The sequence below is a fragment of the Symsagittifera roscoffensis genome, chromosome 3 (assembly GCF_963678635.1).
Source record: "Symsagittifera roscoffensis chromosome 3, txSymRosc1.1, whole genome shotgun sequence".
Lineage (NCBI taxonomy): Eukaryota > Metazoa > Xenacoelomorpha > Acoela > Convolutidae > Symsagittifera > Symsagittifera roscoffensis.
Genome location: NC_087064.1, coordinates 46,492,134 through 46,511,943, shown reverse-complemented (window position 1 = coordinate 46,511,943; position 19,810 = coordinate 46,492,134). Strand labels below are relative to the sequence as shown.

At 33.5% G+C, this 19,810-nt stretch overlaps 1 protein-coding gene across 1 annotated transcript in view; it reads right to left on the bottom strand.

The window, feature by feature from the left end:
- Positions 1-11,319, bottom strand: part of LOC134841736 (uncharacterized) — a 156,885-nt gene extending 145,566 nt beyond the window's left edge. Inside the window, exon 1 of the mRNA XM_063857774.1 lies at positions 11,220-11,319. The gene's annotated coding sequence lies outside the window, so the exon portion shown is untranslated. The remainder of the gene's footprint in view (positions 1-11,219) is intronic.
- Between the last annotated feature and the right edge of the window lie 8,491 nt (positions 11,320-19,810).

Here is a 19,810-nt window from a genome sequence, read left to right as displayed (position 1 = left end):
AGAAAAACTTTCCAGAGTCGAAGCTGTCGGGATGTTTCTTTCGTCTTCCGCAATGTTATATGAAAAAAATCGCGGAGCTCGCATTGAAAAAGAATCACGAAACAAACAAACGAGTTCGCTTTAGCATTTGAAATGTTGCCCTCACTGGCTTTTGAAAAACAAGAAATAGGAAATTCATACCATAAAAGAATAGCAAAAGTTGACCAGCTTTGCCTTTATCTTGGATCTAACTACAAAATGTCTCGTACCGAATCGAGAAGTCCTATCCCCCTTCATTATGGAATGAAAGGGATGCGGCATCACCGGGTTTGGTCAGAACAACAAATGCTGTAGGGAGCTGGCAATATGGCTTAGAGTAATACTTCAGTAGATCGCATCTAAGTATATGGAAAGTGACTGCAAATTTGCAACAAAAAGCTTCCGTACAAAAACTCAATTTCATTAACGCCTCGAGTGGGCACCAATTTACAAAAAAAAGTACCGGGTGCTCAACGAAAAGTGCAGAATATTCTGCATGTTTACGAAAAAAAACGAATTGGCATTTCTTTTGCGCTATAGCGATCTTGAGTAAAATATTTGTTTTTTTGTTCTTTGTACATATTTTCGATTTAACACTTTGTTTGTCAATTTTTTTGAGAAAAGACGTTTCTTGCAGCCTCCCGGAGACGTAAAAAACGCATTGACTTGACTCGAATTTGAAAATTGCCGTCTCTAGCAATTTCATACCGGAACAAATGCTCTTTTGGATGAGACGCTAAATTGTGACTACGGGTTGGCAAACCCTTTAGACATTGCGTTGTATGCCAACAATTCAAAAAAAAATTGACAAACATTAGATGTTTCGAAATAAAAATAAGGTATACTTAAAATGATTGGTATTTCGAGTCCGACTAGATCAATTTTTTTGGCACAACCAGTTCTCAATCCATATTTCATTTAAATTCAGTCAATTAATCTTTTATTGGCAGGAACTATTTCAAAATCAAATTCAGCAATGAAAATCAAATCAGTTTTGATAACTATTTGAATCATATCGGTCGAAATCGTTTTCAAGTTCATATCAAAGTCTAGACTATCGGCAAGGTCATTTCTGTTCAAATCTATAAAACTGTTCATTTAGCAGCGTGCATGTTAATTCATTTTGGTTCGCAAAACTTTCGCAATTAAAGCTTCGATGTTTACCGACGATATGATTCCGAATCCCTTTCAAGTAAGTTTTACTTTGATTCTAACAATTGGTATTAGGAAGTGGTTAAATTGTAGTGGTGTTATTTAATTTCGGGGTTATATGAGAGGGTTTAAGAAAAAGGGGGTTAAAAATAAGGGGTGATAAGCTTGTGAACTCTTTTATGATGACAATTGACATTATTTGTTTTCTAGTACTGAGTAGGAACTCTGAAAAAAAAACGATCTAGAAATTTCTAGTTTTTTGAATTTTGGCTACTAGCATTTTGGCCTCAAAGTTTTTTGGTCAAAATACTGATTGTGCTTTAGTAAAGGCGCTTTAAAAGTATGCTCATAAATAAGTACTCTGTCTTTTTTAAAACAATGCTGATTTTTTGGAAAATATTGATGTTGCATATAGTTTGTCACGGGCGACGCCGTAAGATTTACTGTTCTGATTAATGAAGTTGATAAAAATTTTTGGGTTGGTAAATCGCTTTCCATGCAATTAGAGCTTTTTACAAAAAAAGCGGTTGAGCGTAGACTCATATTGAAGTCATTAAAAAACTGCTTGTATTAGGGCGCAACCCGGAATGTTCCTACTGCCTTTTACTGTCTACGGAGCAGTAATAGCATGAAAAAATTAAATGTATTAAAAATTGAAATGAAATTTTTTCAAACAATTTTTAGATTTTTTTGTGAAAATCATCCCCCAACGCGCCAGATAAAGTACAAAATGATAAATTTCTCTCTTAGTAACACATCAATTATGGCAATTAAGCTTCCTTCAACCAAATTGAAACGGCTTCTAACATGGATTAAATATCCGCTTACGCGTTGATAGAGCGAATTACATGGCGCGGTAATTGTCCCAAATTGGCCAAAATGGCAGCATTTAAACCCCCATAACTTACACAAAAAACAATTACAGGTGAAATATCTTTTCAAATTTAAGCTCAAGACAACAATTTCTTCCGAATGATGTTAAGAAAATTCCTTCAAAATGGCTAGTTAAAAAGGCGAAATTCGTCTGAAGAAAAAAAAACCCACCTGAGCACAAAAGTTGCGTTACTTTCCGTTATAGTATGAATTCGGTTATAGTGTGTGCAAATTTTCCGCAAAAAAAGAATGCTGAAGGATTGTTTTTCCATGAAATTAAATCTGGGGGCTTTGAAAAATAAAATAAAAATACAAAAACATTGCTTTTAATATGAGTGATCCACTGGATTGTCCGGCTTTGATATTGGCTCGAAAACTTGATTTTAGATTTGTTTCGAACTATTTAATTATACGATCCAATAATCGAAAACTCTTTTCGAATTAGTTTAAAAACCAAAACCAAAAAAATATATATAGCGTTTAAGCACTTAATCCCTCTTTGTAGTTTCACCTGAATAGGATATTAACTAGAAAAATTTGCCTGCAAAAGCCATTTGTAATTAAACTAAGGTCCGCTGAAAATCCTTGCTTATAATGTCGGAGATACAAATGAAGATATAAGCACACAAAGTATTGTCATTGCCCGGGTTGAAGTCTCAAAAAAATCAGTACTTCTCCAGAAATGCATTAGCAAAATGTCAGTTCTGTATCAGATTCTGGCAAGTAGCAATTTTACTCTGATCAGAGATGAATCAGAGAAAAATACCGCAGTACTGTAACAGCACTGAATCAGTATTGTTACAGTACTTTTTTATTCTGCTATTTTTGTGATCATAATAAAATCGGAGATTTTGTTTTAATAACACTCTAATCAGATTGAATTCAAAAATTTTGTTCTGATATTCCTCTGATCATAACAAAATCAGAAGTTTTGTTCTGTTATTTCTATGGTGAAATATAGAGAAATTGTTTTATCATTTCTATGATCAGAAATCGAATCAGAAAATATCAGAACAGCAATTTTTTAAAAGAAAACTCGAAAAATCTCAAAAATAAAAATTTCCGCGCCTAAGCACATTCTTGACATCAATTAAATTATTTGGTTCGATTAATTTTTAAAAAATTTGGCCGTCTTATTGAATGTTATTCTAAGATTTTCTGGAAAAATTGAAAGTTTTAGGGAGCTCTCAATTTTAAAACTCAATTGTAAAACAATTAAAATTTAGGCTAATTTTGGTTATAACAAAGTAAAATGAAGCTATAAAATGAAATTTCACAAAAATTGATTTAATTCTGATCCAGGACTGAATTTTGCGTAACAACTGTTGTTTTACTTGTACAGTACTGATAATTTCTGTGACTTCAATCCGGGTGCTAATTTTCGAAAATCGAGTCAGATCTTACTGACTAAAAAGGCTGAAAATTAAAAAAAAAAAAAACAGCTAAAGCTAATTAAATTGGTCGATTTTTTTTTTAAAAGCAACGTATCAATGTACAGTTCAGTAGTAACCTTACGTTTTAAGTTATAATTTGTAAATTCATATTCTAAGTCCAAGAAAAAAATTATTCACATCCAAGTGAATTTATTGAAAGAATATAATTTTTCGTCAGCTCCATTGTTGCAGTTCAGAAATGTAAAATGCGATCAGATACCGACATTTGGAAAAACAATGAATTAGAAAGGTTGGCCCGAATTAGTTCTCAATTGGGGGCTCATTATGTGGTTGATATTGAAGAAAACATTACAGAGGTGCAAAAAGTAGAAAGCAGGCCTAAAATTTATACTAGTTAAAATTATTAAGCCAACTCAAAAGAAAAAAAAATGTTTCAATTTGCAGAAAACAGAGTAAATTTTATGAATTGATTGGCTGACATACCTGTAGTAATAAATAAACCTGATAATATAAATGCTAACACTTGATTGACAAGGAAAAAAAATGTCTCGTTCGAGAAAAAAGAAATTAAAAGCTGCTTTAAACAGTTTTACTGATTAAACTTCGTATATTTTTTAGTTTTTAAATTGTAGAAATATGGCAGAAATTGTCAATTTCTGCTATATTAGCATAAAACCCGTCAATTAAAATTGCAGTCTGAATAACAATTATTTTTGCGTGTTTATTAAGATAGAGCTTTTTAAAAAAGAAGGCAAATTTTTGTTGGTTGCTTCGTTTATACTTATTAAGATACAAAGGGCTCAATCCATATTTAGTTAAGTATCAAGTAGATAAATTTTGCATTGAACACTAAGAACAAAAAACAATAAAAAATAATAAAAAAAGGCAATCAAAAGTAATCAGAGACGGAGCAGAATGTTTACACAAACAGTGGTTGGTAAAAACAACAAAATCAGAATGAATTAACGGGACATTTTGGAACCATTGAAAGGATTGAAGTATCATTATTCACTCTCTGACAGAAAAAGAAGAACTTACGAAGCAAAAAAATGAACCGAAGCTTCTTAAGGCAGAAAATCAATTTATCCGACAGTTTTTTTTTGTCGGTTGAAGTTTGAGACCAATCCTCATAGAATAACAAGGATAGCCGGTTGCTGTGGAATTATTTTTTTAAATGGTTCAATTTTTTTTACCGTGGTTGTGATAAAAAGATCAGCATGAAAGCCTAGAAAAAAAACTATATTGTCGTCATACTACATCAAGCGTATTTAACAACAGTTTTCTTCGAAAATGAATAGAAAAACGAAGAAAAATAAGTTTTCGCGGCTCAAATAAAAGCCTATCTTCCTCTTATCAGCCTGTTAGAAACCAAACTCCGCTGCAACCAAAACATGCATTAAAATATGTAACAAAGTCTGGAGAGAATTAATCTTGATAGGCTTGGAAGTTGAGAGCTCGAATATCATATTTTCTTGATCTATTCTGATGATTCTTTGTCCTTAATCATTCCGACTCAGTTTTGATTTTGCGTAGAAAAACTGTTTAAAAAAACTAAACACTCGAAGACAAACTTGGTTACATTGTGCTTCATTCCAGGTTTACAGTGATTGAACTGCGTAAGAGAAAAGTAAAATGTATTTTTTTTGCTTTTGAGCGCTATAAAACGAAATTTTATTCTAAGGCTTGTTTTCTATATATGAAAATAAAACTGGTCATATCAGCAGGGGCGGATTTAGGGGGGCGGGGGGGGGGGGGCGGACGCCCCTTCCCTCAGGGATTCGACCCCCTGCCGACCCAAAGGGTCCCCCCTTTGGTACTTTTTAAGAAATCCATTTTTTGCCGACCGACCCTTAAATTTTTCTAAAGGCGCCTTCGGCGCCAATATATACTAACTTTGAGAGGGAGCGCGCGCCAAAAAAAACGCGATTTTTTTGTCAAAATTTTTCAAAAAGTGCCTAAAAACGGCTTTTTTGACCTGTTTTTTCAAAAATTTGCCTGCGGCGCACAAAATTTGGCTAAAACAGGGACCTTTTAGTGCTTTAAAAGAGCTCGGAAAATCAATTTGGTCGACCAAAAAAAAAGGTCCTCAAAATTTTTGAATTTTTTTGAAAATCCGCCCCACCCCCCTCGAAAAAATCCTAGATCCGCCCCTGCATATCAGTGCAAATTCCTGAATGTTCCGACTACCTTTTAATTGGTCTCGAATTTTTAGGTAAATTAAGAAGTGGCAAAATTATGAAATTTCTGGCTGATCATATGATCATATTAAAAACTTAAGTGTTGTAATTTGAACCGTGTATGGAATTAATAAAACTACTTAGCTGTCTCAATTCAATTCCTGAAAATTTTCCTTTGCGGGTGATTTCAACACGCGAGTAAATGATAAAAGGAGCAGTTTAGACAGACTCGTGGCAGGTTACTTTAATCGTGTGCACACATGGCTGCTCCCATGCGGATCAAGAGAGCAATCTCCGAGCAATTCGTAAAATTGGTTTGAACATAAAAAAAACAAGACACATTGTATCAGAGCAAAGCCCTGAGTGTTCCGACTGCCAGTTAATTGGTCTCTGATATATTTAGGTTTATTAAAATTTGGCAAAACTATGAATTTTAGGCTGATCAAATCAAAAAATTAAGTGCGACAGCTTGCGGTAAATCTTTATATGATGTTAAAAAAACCAATTTGCGGCCTCAACTCAAGTTGTAACAATTCTGTAGTGCGGGATAACAAAACAAGCAATTTTTGACTAACTCGTTATGGCAAGTTACTCTAGTGGTCTGCACATTGGGCTGGCCCTATGTGAAGAAGAGATCAATCCTCTGAGGAACCAGAGTTGTGTAAAAGTGGTCTGAAGATAAAAACGACCCCGAGCAAATAAATTCCTCACTTTCTTCGAAAATAAAAAAAAAACATCTGAGCTTTCTAACGTTTTATATAAGAATCAATGTTTTTGTCCCTAATTGTTTGACTTTCTTGAATGTTTTTTGGTTATTTTATCGGCGGAGAAATGTAATTCTCCCCAAAGCAGCTAGCACGGACCAGGATTAAACTCGAGCAAATTCGTTAAACGTTGAAGACCTTGAACACTTTACGTACGCTCCTCATTAAGCAGCAAAAATTTAACCAATTTCAGAAAAAATCAGATTCATTTCCTCCAATTGAAAGAAAAACATCAAAACTCAATTTACTAAAAAAAAAACATTTCTTTTAGATATAAAGAACATGGAATAGTATAAGATATCAAGGGTTTTGGAATAGATAGCGTCTCAAGTTTTGTTTCACAATCAATTTCTTTTGGTTCGCATATGTTTCTTGCATAAAGATTCGAAAATTTTGAAGTTTCAATTCATAAGGCGCCTGGCGCTCTAATCAAAAAAATATTTCAGTGCTAGGGTGGAGTTCGTTTGGTTCAAAAATACAAATTTTAATTAAAATTTTTCTGGGCGTAATTGTCTTCAAATTTTGGGCGTGCCAAGCACATGCAGCTGTTTACTTTTTTGTCCCGCTTTTAACTTTATCTACTCAATGGTTGCTTAGCCTTTTGAAAGATAATACTTCTTTTCTTTGTTGTAGAGCGAAACCTTGTGACGTCATTTTTTTAAACCCTAATCTTTCGCTACTTGGTGTAATACGCTCTTTTATTTCTTAAGACCATGCTTTGTTTTCATTGCCTTATGAGACCGAGTTATAATCCCAACTTACTATGCTGTCTTGTTTGGTCTTTTGTATTTTAGGGTTATTTTCACTAAATGAAAAGCACTCCAATTTGTCAGAAGAAAATAGTGAATAGTCTCAGTTTCTTCAGAAGAAATAGTTGGACAAGATCTATAAATTTGATTTGCACAACATAAACTCAGAGCATTTTAAAGTTTTACAGTGAAGATGGTTACAATGCTTTTCAAGCCTCTGTGTTTAAAGAAAAAGGATAAATCTTTTTTTTTTTTTTTAGCTCCAAGTATACATAATATTAAATAAATTGGTCAAATTTTTCTTCGAAGATCAAATTAAATTAAGAGAACTTTATATCGATCAAATTTGCCAGATTTCAAGTTTATTGATAAAACTAAAAGAATGTATTCAACGTAGCTACTTCACTGTAGTGGGCAAAAACGGATGTCGTAATATAATACCGAATGGGGGCCCTTTGGGTAGTCCGCCTTTATCCGTCCCCGATGCATGATATGCACAGCTCCGAAAGGTCAATTGTCGAATGTGTCTGCTACAGAAACTCTTCAAATTCGATGTTGGAATTGGGAAGAGTACAGACTTTTTTCAAACCAAATAAAAAAGGAAATAGTGTTTCAAACTGAAAAAAAAACTTTTGCTTGAAACACTTTTGTTACACAAGAACACGGTTCGTGCTGGGTAAACGGTTTTGATTGGGATTGTGTGGTTTCTGTTCACGTTCCACCAATTGTCTGGTCATGCGGTTTTAACACGCGCTGGTATATTTGAATCAGTTTAAGCAATGCATTGTTCCAACCACGACACAGAGTGATTGGAAGGAACTATGTCGTAGAGTTGGTCCTTTACGAGAGATCTTGGATACCTGAAGGAAAACTCGCAGGTTGTCAAGTGTGATATCATATAAAAGACAGGTTTGTTGAGATTCAATATAAGATTCAGATTCCAAAAAACCTATCTTAGTTTCCAGAAAACCTGCAGCAGTTTTTGCCTAAATCCTTTCGATTTTTAATTGATATGTTTTAATGGGTTACTACAACCTGTGAATCAACCATCTAGTTTTGAAGAAAAAAACAAAAATTCATTTCAATTTTTTCTGAATTCCGAAATTATTCGGGAGTTTCGCTGTTTGTTTGATAACTTTTTGAAAACTATGTTAGGAGCATTCTGCACATCTGATATACTTGGAGGACAACCAACTTTTCTTAATTTACTTGTAATCAATTAAATAAAGTTTCTCAAAATAGGATTTTAGATCTGAACCAACTTTCGGCGCAAGGCTTACAACCTGTCAAACAAATTGAAAAAGCTGTTGCATTTTTTTGAAAATGCATATGTAGAAACAAAGATAGTCAGTTATTGTGCAAGTAGCACAGGATGTTTCAATCATAATCATAAAAAAAACAGCCAATCTTAATAAGTGAAATAACAACCAGACAAAAAATTCAAAATTTTCATAAATTTTGTGGCAGAAACTTTTTGAGCTCTATTTACTTCCCAAAGTGGCGCGCAAAAAACTCCAAAAACTAAATTTACTCAAAAAAACTAAGTTTTAACGGTTTGAATTACGCATAAATAAGCTATTGTAAGCCTGCTCGCCCTATTCCCTCTAATTTAGGCTGGAAATCAAAAAGTTTAAAACCTGTTGTTCTCGATACTCCGACAATTTTTGAAATTTATCAATTTTTTTCAAAACACGACTGACAGGAATATAATATACTATTTAGCAAACTGCCATAAGTTCGGACTGACAGAAATAAATAAAATGCGCTATCGTCCCTTTTTGACAGATTTTTGCAAACTGAATTGTTTTTTCAGACAACCCCTGAGCCACAAACTCGTTCTGATAAATTAGTTTTTGCCTGCAAAATTTTCCAACAATAGGTCAATTGCTCTTTATATTTAACTTAGTCTGTACTACTTTTTGCTACTAATTATATCACCCAACCCATTCCGATGATTGTTTGTGGTACCTGGTTTTGCGTAGAAAAAAAACTAAAACACACCCGAATACAAAAATCTTTGCCATTTTTCAAATAGTCGGAACAACAAAACGTCCAGCAAAATCTCCTAAACCATCTTTATAAAACCGAGAACGTTATTGAATTGTAAGCAAAACAAAAAACACCGAGATTTTTGGAACAACAATTAACATCAATTAATAAAAAGCTTACTAAATTTCAATTTCTCATGAAATTCTGAATCTCTTTTGAAAAATTTGCAATCATTTGTTAAAAAATTCTACATCGGTACTCTAATTTTGAAAAAGGCCGCTAAGGAAAAATTTTAAAAACGCAAGATATAATTTTTGTGCCTACATTCTCAAAGTTCTTCTTACTTAAGCACTAAAACTTTTTTGGTTTTGTAAGACATTAGAAGAGCTCGGAGAGCAGTTTTGACTGATATGTACAAAAAATTTAAAATGCGCCTAAAAATAACAAATCCGTGGTTTTTAGAAAAAGGTTGTCTTTGCAGCCATTTTGCAAATCACATCAAACTCTGAAATTACCTCACATGGAAATTTTTACCCCAACTCAGTTTCAATTACAGGATTATCTGAACAAAATTTTTCAAACTGTCAAACATGAACTTCTACCTTTAAAAGTTTTACATAATTAGCAGCTCGAAAACATCGGAGCCAAGTTAACTTTTTTGAAAAAAAAAAAACATTTTTGTTCGATTTCTTTTTTCTTTTGTAGTTCTTTTAAAAGGATTGGGGAGGAGAAACTAGTTAGTAAGAAACAATTAAGTTTTAATATGCAGAATAGTAAAAGTAGGCAATTTAGGCTCAAAAATGAATCAATATGAAACGTGACTCTTCACTCAAAACTTCTTTGATGCAAATTTTTCAATGTAAGCTTTTTCTTGATTCTTGGAAACAACCTTGAAGAATTTTTTCAAATCAATGAAAAACTTCAAGAGTTTTCATTCCATTCAATCTACCTGAGCTAACATGGATAAACTACATCCGAATGCAAAGTTTTTCACCGGTTTCAGTAGTCGAACCATGAAAATTTCGACTCAATTGAATCAGCAGCGCAGAGTCGAGTAAAATTTATACAGTTTGTGAATTTGAAAATACAAAATGAATCAAAGTCAAAATTAGTCGTCAATCCATATATCGGATGAACATCATTTGAAGGATGTGAGAAATAAAACCAGTTTCATCAAAAAATGAAAAACCAAAACTATTCTCTGTTGACTTTGCAGTGGTTTTTGATAGTTAATTGATTGATTCTCTCTGCTCATTTTCAGTTTCTACCCAATCTCACTATATTTTATAAAGCTCTTAGTCTTTTTTACTTTTTTATATTCTGCGCTCAGTTATTTCAGTCCAATGTTAAAAAAACGTTGATTTTCAATTTCACTGTGACTCTAAAATGTGGAATATAAAATAAGCTCAATATATTCAAAATGGGCTCAAAATTTTGACCCACTGATCTAGAATGTTTCATCAGCATTAACAAATTCAAGATGCTTCGGATCACAGATGGGTGATTCTTTTCTACTCTGTTGTAAATTGTTTTGAAAAAAAAATATTCAGAACATTTTCCTCAAAAATCTGTTTGAAATCACTTCTAACAGTCGCTACAATGCGATACAAAGGTTGACTATAACTTATCGGATTAATTTGTGAGCTCTAGGGCAAACACCCGACTTGTCAAACATCCGCTATGTCACACATCCGATTTTTTTATCATAAGTACGTAAGAAAATGACATTAGAATTTCCAACGCATGTCAAAATTCAGTTAGCAGAACCGAATCTAGCTGAAACTCCGTTTAAGCTCGCCAGAAACATAAAACATCTCTTTAGGCGCACAATAGAAGCAGAATTTTTCCCCTTCGTCTTTAAAAAGGTTGGATGTTTGCCCTAGTAATTAGTTTTTTGGATGATTCAAATGCTTTTTGGTTTTTCAAAAGTTTGTTCAAACGGCCGGCCTTTTTACATTTTCCTGGGTTGTGCCAGCTACCAGAGCAAAACATAAATAAAGGAATGAAATATAAATTCAGCCAAAAAAATTGAAAAAAAAGTCAATAAATAGTTTTTATGAAAAAAAAATGATTTTACGAGATTTAAAGAAAACTGTACATCACCAGGATACTTTTGGAGCTTCAGCTTTCTTTTTTGATTGACACTTCTTCCAATAAAAGTAATTCAGTTTGAAAAAAAAATTGGCTAATAGTGACCTTTTACAGATGAACGCTTAATAATACTTCGTTACACAATGAATAATTAATTTTTCAAAAATTTTGAGCGCTCGTTTTGTATTTCAAATAAATCTCGTTCGTCTTTAGTTCAATATAATGAATTTCCAATGGTGAAAAGAAAATCATATCAGCTTACCTTACCACAATGCGTACATTCGCGCTTATCGATTTTTCTGATGTTTATCATCGTCGCAGTTTGTTATTGATCATAAACTGGCGCTAATTGAGTTTTAAGCCTAAACCCTCGTCCATATAATTCTGTAATAAATAAATATTTGTAAATTAACTTTAAGAGATTAAAAAAGAAAGTATGGATGAATCTATAGCTATCTGTCTCTGTGTTAAGCAAGCAGATGATACAACCTGATGAATTAATAATTATGATCGACTTAATCAGAAAGAGGAGCAAATGATCGATTGATTTTCCCTGCGTTTTCCAATGGCAACTGATTCGTATACTTGTGCGCTCGAACAATTCTGAAATTGGCGAGAATTCTCTTTTTGAAACAGAATAGGCACATTCAGAAGTAGATTTAACTTTACCTGACTTAAACATCAAACGAAAGCGTGATCGAAATAAATAAAAGCGGTAAATAAGCTCAGAAATACGATGAAATTTTAAATAAAAGTAAGCGGGTATATAAAAGTCCACAATAAATAGACAATTCTGCCATAAAAATTATGGTGTTACATTTTGTTATCTATTTTTACTTTTTTTTCGTGGGTTGGTTTGCTTGATGAAGCGGAGCTACTAAAATACAGAGAAAGAGTACCAAAATAACTGTATGAGATTTATCTTGTTATTGCTTTTTAAGTCGATCCGGTGGTTTGAATAGCTAGAGTAACTTAATTCCTTTTTAGTGACTGACTACCAGAATGTATACCACTGAATGAAGTATATAGATCCCACCATCATGACTGTTTTTTCCACGATAGTTGCACGTTTAAATGCCACTCATTTCAAATAATGTACTGCAGAAACACAGACTGTTGTACTATACTTCACTTGGTGTACTGCACTCTATACAATGCTAAGTGTGTTGGTATGTTTTCGTATAGCAGTCGCTTGCTTTCTCTTCACAAACTGATTGGGAAAAAGAAAAAATGTCGATGGTGGCGGCGGCGGCGGCGGCGGTGGTGGCGGAGGTGAGATACCGGTGAAGGAAGTAATTGTCCTGCCTCGCTGCTGCTTCCCGCGTGAAATATACGCTAGACGCGTGAAGCAAACAGCGGTAGGCATGATAGGACGAAAAAATAGGATAGGAGTTAAAGTCGGTGCAATGTGAAGTGAGTTTATAGTTGAATTGAAAACGTATGAAATAAATGGGATCAATTTTCGCACTTATTCAGAGACATAATGGGGAATGATTTGGAGGGCAGGGAAGGAAGAGAAGTGATAGAGCAGGCGGAAGGTGTCTTCTCCATCTATATTTCAATCTCATTCTATTTATTTCGATGCTTCCATTTATTTCAATGTTAGACGTCTCATAGCTCCATTCAAAACAATTCTTAATTCTGGGTTGTGCTCGGGGCAAGTTTGTTTTTAAAAAGCAATTGTTTTTGCAGCTTTTTCAAATATTTTTATCCTCTATTCTCTACCTGTTTTTGTTTCATATATTCGTTGTGTGTGTTTAAATTTCACCTTTGTCTCGAAATAGCGACCCCAGGGCGTCGAGTATTGTAAAGGGGTTAGAGTGGGATAAATGACGTCACAAGTTGAGGGCTATAGAGAGGAGTAGGGCACAGGCGGACATGAGTCCATAAAAAGAGAGTGGGAGGAAAGGGAGGAGGACAAATGCGATTTGTGCTAATGTACAGGAAGTAACCCGGATGATGTTGCATAGGGTTTTATGAGCACAGGAGCAGCGGACCAAATCAGACCTGACGGCCAACAGAAAGGCGCAAGGCAAATGCTCTCTTCACTTTCCCGTCTCACCCTCTGACTGCAAACTAGAAAAAACCTAACATCACTAATGCTTCACATAGACATGTAGGGCTTCACTAATGACAGTTAAATGGGAAAAAGCTGCAAACATTTTCCTGTGGTTAATTTAACTGCATTACCTGAACAGATTCGCAGAAAATTACAGTTGATTGATTTCCGAGCTCTTTAAAAGAAACAAATTTTCGCAAATTGGCATTTAAAGCCTTTTTGAAAAATACGTTTTCTTTTAATGCGAGCTCATCTCTCAAAAAAATATATTTTGCTGCCAAATACGTCGTCAGAAAAAAAAAGACATGTCGTTAAACACTGAATGATTTGGCTAATAACAGACTCGTATATTTTTCAGGCAAAAGATAAAGATGCATAAGTCAATAAACTATATTGATCGCTTCAAAATAAATCTCAACTTAGAGTAATGTCAATTTCAACACTGATATCCAATTTTTGTTATACCGACAAGACGGTTTGGACAAGAAAAGGTAGAAACCCGCATAACTCATCAAAAAAAACTGTTTCCTATAGGCATTAAATTCTCATGAAAACACTAAAACACAAAATAAACAATTTCGAAACTTCAACCTGAATTTTGCCAAGTGATGACCGCATTTGCAGGAGAACAAAGTCTCGGGAAGGAAGTTTTAATTGAGTGATCAAATTGAAGTTTATTTACTTGGTTTACTTTCTGCTGAACACTGTCGTCCAGTCAAACTTCAAACAATCTTCGAACGCTTTGAAATTAGTACCCATTTTCTACAAAGCCTGCAGCATTTTGAAGAGATAACGCTATAGATCTCATGTACATTTTTTTTGTTGTTTTTTTCTGAATCTAAGGTCATATAAGAGCTTTTTGTTTTGACAAGTACGGTCGGATTCTCTCCATTATTGAATGACCTTCACATTCTCACTTGAAAAAGACAACAACTGATCCAAGTTGTCGTTTAAATCTGTTTTAAAATTATTTTTAGTTTTGTTTTACGCTTTTGCATTAACTTTTTTCTTTTACCTTCATACCCCGTAGCATATCGCCAACTTTATCATTGCAACACTATATCCATTCATACAGCGTTCTGAAACCAAACATCTAAGCAACCCCCTGGAACCAGTTCTAAACTAGTATTTATAAACCAATTATATTATTGATAGATTATCACAAAAAAATAATTATAACTAACCAATCATGTTCCATCTCTAACTTTGACACTTATTTGTAAGTGCTGAAACTACTTGTGGTTTCAGCACCAGAACAATTTGAATAAAACTTTGAATACAGTTGCTCTACTTCTGGATAAACTCCAAGAACTAACTCGCATAAACCAGTATACACCAGATCTATTGAGACTAGGAGATATAAGAGTAAGATTAAGATCGATATTAGACTAAGAAGTTGTACGAATCTATCCGGCCGACAATAAGATAGCGTGACGAGCAGACGGAACACCTTATCTGAAAGTAATCTATGAGAATAACCAAAAGCTCATAACTCATCTGGTGCGACCAAAAGTCTCGAACATGACCTTAATTAACTTAGATTTAGACAATAGAACTTAGAATTAGACAAATGCGAAATTGCAAAAAAGTTAGACGGAATAGATAATTTAATAGAAATGTCTCTACGTCTCAATAAATCTACGCCAAATTTCCGAACAATACAAGAAATACCAGGTATTGCAAGAAGACCGAGATCAAGGCGTGAACAACCATCAGGAAACGGACCACTCTACTACATAAAAGTACGACGGAAACCGAAACAAGTTTTTGTATTTAGAGTACTTTATGCGGTAAGTTTGTCATTTACTGGCATGAAAATGATTTGAAGAAAAAATTCTTGAACAACCTTACTGGTGCTAAACCTACTATCTATACAATTACGACTGATAAAAAGAGCACAAGTCGTTTCCAGAAACATCTAGAGTAAATGAAAACTTTTGAATAAAAAAATTTATTCAATACAAAATACAAAAAAATAGTCAGTATTAAAAATCATTGTTATCTTTATAAGTTATCTGATTTTCTTTATCCCAGCTTACTCACCTAAAACATAACAGCAAAAATTCAAAAGACTAATTCCGTCAAAACCTTAACTTTAAATTTTTAAATTAAATTTTATCAAGGCTTATCCTTGCTTACCACATTTCACTTTTCTTTCATAATGGATCATCAAGGCTTCCCTTGGAACTTTCATTTTAAAAAATGTAAATTTAAATTGTATTTTTTTACTGATCATCAAGGCTTTCCTTGGATCAAATCAGACTAATTTTTTCCCCTTCCCATAATCTTAAAAGTGTCTAACGACCTCAAACATCGATTGACTACACAACCCTTATAGGCGACCCAGGATTAATAGAAATTTTAATTAGGTTAAACAGTGAAGAACTTCGGTTACTCATCCTTCACTTGAGCCCATCCTCTTAGATGACCCAGGTTAAAATCCTTAACAAATTATTAGGTCAAAAATTAGTATCTAACGATCTACTTGTGTTCTAATTATACCTAAACCTTGTGGATTGATTTACTATTCTCCAACTCTCGATCCCAAATCACAACCCCTAGGTAAGATTAAGTAGACAACTCAAAGATTAAAACTTATTCACGAGTTCCCGAGAAAGTAAAAAATCATTCTCACGAACTGATATGTTCTCTCTCCAACCTGTCAACCACGACAACCTATGCCCAAGTTAATATAACGGCACAAAAACTGTAACAACTAACAGTTTAGGAAATTAATAACTCTAACCCCCAATTGCATGTCATAAACTTTATGTCAGGAGATGATCTAGGCAGTAAAAAAAACAATCGTACTACATAATTGTTTAATTAAAAACGAGAAATACGACCTTGTAATCGCACAACACTGACAAAAAATAAGATACATTAGGTTAAAAAAACAAACACAAAAAAATACAATCAAAACAAAACAAAAACAAATTATCAAAAGACGATTTTTAAAACGCTTAAACGCCCCAATATATTTTTTGACTCACAAGCTACAAACCATCATCAATTAAGGAAAAACGCAAAATAAAAAAATCTTATGACAACAAACCGTCTATATAATTGGAATCAATCAATAAGACATATTGAATGTTAAACACTAACCGTTCTACAATATAAAACATGATCGAATACAACAAAAATTTCGATGATAACTTGATTCGATACTCCCATTTTTCATAAAACCACAGAATGACCCCGCCCGAGGACAAGTACATTTTTGTTACAACCTAATTGTAAATTTATTTGAAAAAGGAAATTGCCCCTGTAAACAAGAATTTCCTGAAGTAAGAATAAAACGACAAATCCTTGACCACTATCTCAAAGATATATGTAATATCACATCATACTACGGTATATTTACATTTGAAATTGCATCACCAAAATCAAATCACATTAGACATCGAATACATACAGACGATATAGATATAGAATTCTCCAAAGTTTTCACAGACTACATAAAAAATATACAACACCAAAATTCACAAAGAGCAAATTCAATATTCACAAACGATGTTTTTTCAATCATCTATAGCTATCTATCCATATTAGAATTGCAAGAAACACGCTGTGAGTCACCAACTGAAACATCTCGACATTCTACTGTACGACAAGAAATCTGTATTTTCTCAAAACTTTTAAATTTAATCAGTGGAAACCTCACTAGTAACGAAATCTCACAAAAAGCTAAACATGATCTGCAAAAGATACTAGCATGGTTTATAATTGATTGTTTTGTCCATAATATTGATCTCATAGCACTATCAAGAAAAAGTTTTCGACCACAAAATTCAGACAATCAAACTGTATTAGCAGATGAAATAGATTATAATCGGGACCCTGATTGGTCTCATCCATTATTTATTAAAACACTAACTGATATATCAAGTCAAGCAGTCACCACCATTTTCATCAAGAAAGACAACGTTAAAATCACTCACTTACTATTGATGTAACACCCTGCTAGCTCCACCAAAAATAACAGCTCAATCCTTACCTCCCCATTTATCACAACAGAAGTTATTTATATATACGATAGATTTACAAAAAGACACTTGGATACATCACATTATATAACCATATTCGGGATTATCCTACACATGCATCTTTTAATAATTTTTTTCCTCCAAACCCACCCTCCTCTTCTTTTTTTAGAACCAACAAATCATAAAAACACTTCCCCTCGAATAGGACCCCAAGATTCATTAGTCACACACTATGATTGTGGAGAAAATGAACAAAAAACACAACATAAATATGCCATAAATCAAGTAACTCAATGTGAACCTGAACCACAAGAAAAAGAAACAAAAATATAATAGCGAAACTTGACTCAAAAGCCCGAGCTACAACCTTAACAGGCTGCAATTCACAGCAACATTCTCAGAGAAAAAAGTACATTGTTCCGAAGTCTAAAATGGAAACAAAGCCAAACTCGATCACGAATCTTTCTATGAAAGCAATTGAGAAGGAATTTTACATCTCTACCTTGAAGATTGTAAAAACGAGCTTCAACTATTTAGATTAACTACAAAGAAAGGCACAAACCGAAAGTTGGTGAATTGTCAATTTTTTCCAGACTCTGCACACCAAGCAGAACTTGAAAGATACCAAGGCCATATAAAGTTAGACGACAAAAACATGTTCCACGGCGCACATGAACGATTAACTTATGTTCTCTATGATATAAAATGGATTCCACTTATTAGAATAAGCACACCTTCTAATTGCAAATCTGATACAAAAAACAAAGGATATCAAAAAAAGTGTTTTTTGATTGGAAAATCCAAATAAAACTTTTTTCACTCCATCAATCTTTTTTCAAATCAGTATATTTTTTTATTATAGACATCGTCGAAATATTTTTCTTTCTCTTCATTATTTTTTGCAGTTTTTTTGTAAATTTCGCAAAAGCTCTTGACCACCTCCTCAGGTACGATATTTCAATAATTATTTAAATGTTAGGACATCTATTCAGCAAGAAACACGTTTTTCTTCTTTTGGTGATTTTTTTCACGTTTTTACTCTCCCTAAATTTAACGATATGCAAATATATAAAAAATTCAATAATAATTTTTGCACTAGCAACAATATTTTTAATCAATTTCATAGAATAATCTTATAATCAACATAATTTTTCTTCATAAGTAAACATTTTTAAAAGAAAAATCAAAATTGCTAATCAACAACCAACACAACAGTACCCACAGACTACGACACCCCTGGAATCTCCAAGAACACCATCATTCATTCAGACAAATTACCCACAATCATCAACAAGAATTTAATTTCAAGAAAACTCACATACATTTGAAGAAAGACACGCCTTATTATCAGAAACTTTGATGCCCGTAGTTCGCCACGCACCTCTAAGCGAATCACAATACAAACCAATATATAATATATACCCTTCTCTCCAACAAGAACTTAATAGAACTCAACACCCTAGTCAAAACCAAAACCAAACATCTACAATAGATATACAAATCATACATCCAAGGCGTAAAAGAAAATTTATAACTCCCAGAGTTCATTTTAATATACCCTCACCACCAACCCCAAAACATTTTGATCTTTCCAGTAATACAAGTAAAAAAAAAACCTCCACCCTTACAACCTACCTCAAAACAAAACACTCCGATCATACCATCGGATTACTTAGGAAAAACCCCCACATCCGACAAATTCGTGAAAATCCCTTTAACTCCCTAACTTCAACGCAACGCCTCCCATATTGGATGACACAAGCTTTCACTCAAGGTGAACCAAACTTGGTAAACGACCCTATAGAAATCTCATTGGTTACATCTTTATAATTACCAGAGACCTTATCACTACCTTCAACTCCTTCAACAATAAGTCAAACCCCAACAACAACAATTCCTCTAAATTTCCCTACAAACTTAGACGATAGATATAAAGAACATTCAACCAATAAAATACCTCTACTTTCAGACTGGAATAGATTTGTAGCATCCCCTTCCTTATTTGGTAAACATCTTGATAGCAACAGATTACATAATTGGGCACGCAACATATTACAAAACAGACACGATATTCACAAAGACACACAGGAACACAACATACAAATCCTTACACAAGACAATTTAACTCTTAAACTTGAAGTAACAGTAAAAGTAAATAAATTATGACACCACCCTGCTAGCTCCACCAAGAATAACAGCTCAACCACTACCTCCCCCAATTATCATAACAGAAATTATTTATAAATACGATAGATTTACAAAAAGACACTTGGATACATCACATTCTATAACCATATTCGGGATTATCCTACACATGCATCTTTTAATAATTTTTTTCCTCCAAAACCACCCTCCTCTTATTTTTTTAGAACCAACAAATCATAAAAACACTTCCCCTTGAATAGGACCCCAAGATTCATTAGTCACACACTATGATTGTGGAGAAAATGAACAAAAAACACAACATAAATGTGCCATAAATCAAGTAACTCAATGTGAACCTGAACCACAAGAAAAAGAAACAAAAATATAATAGCGAAACTTGACTCAAAAGC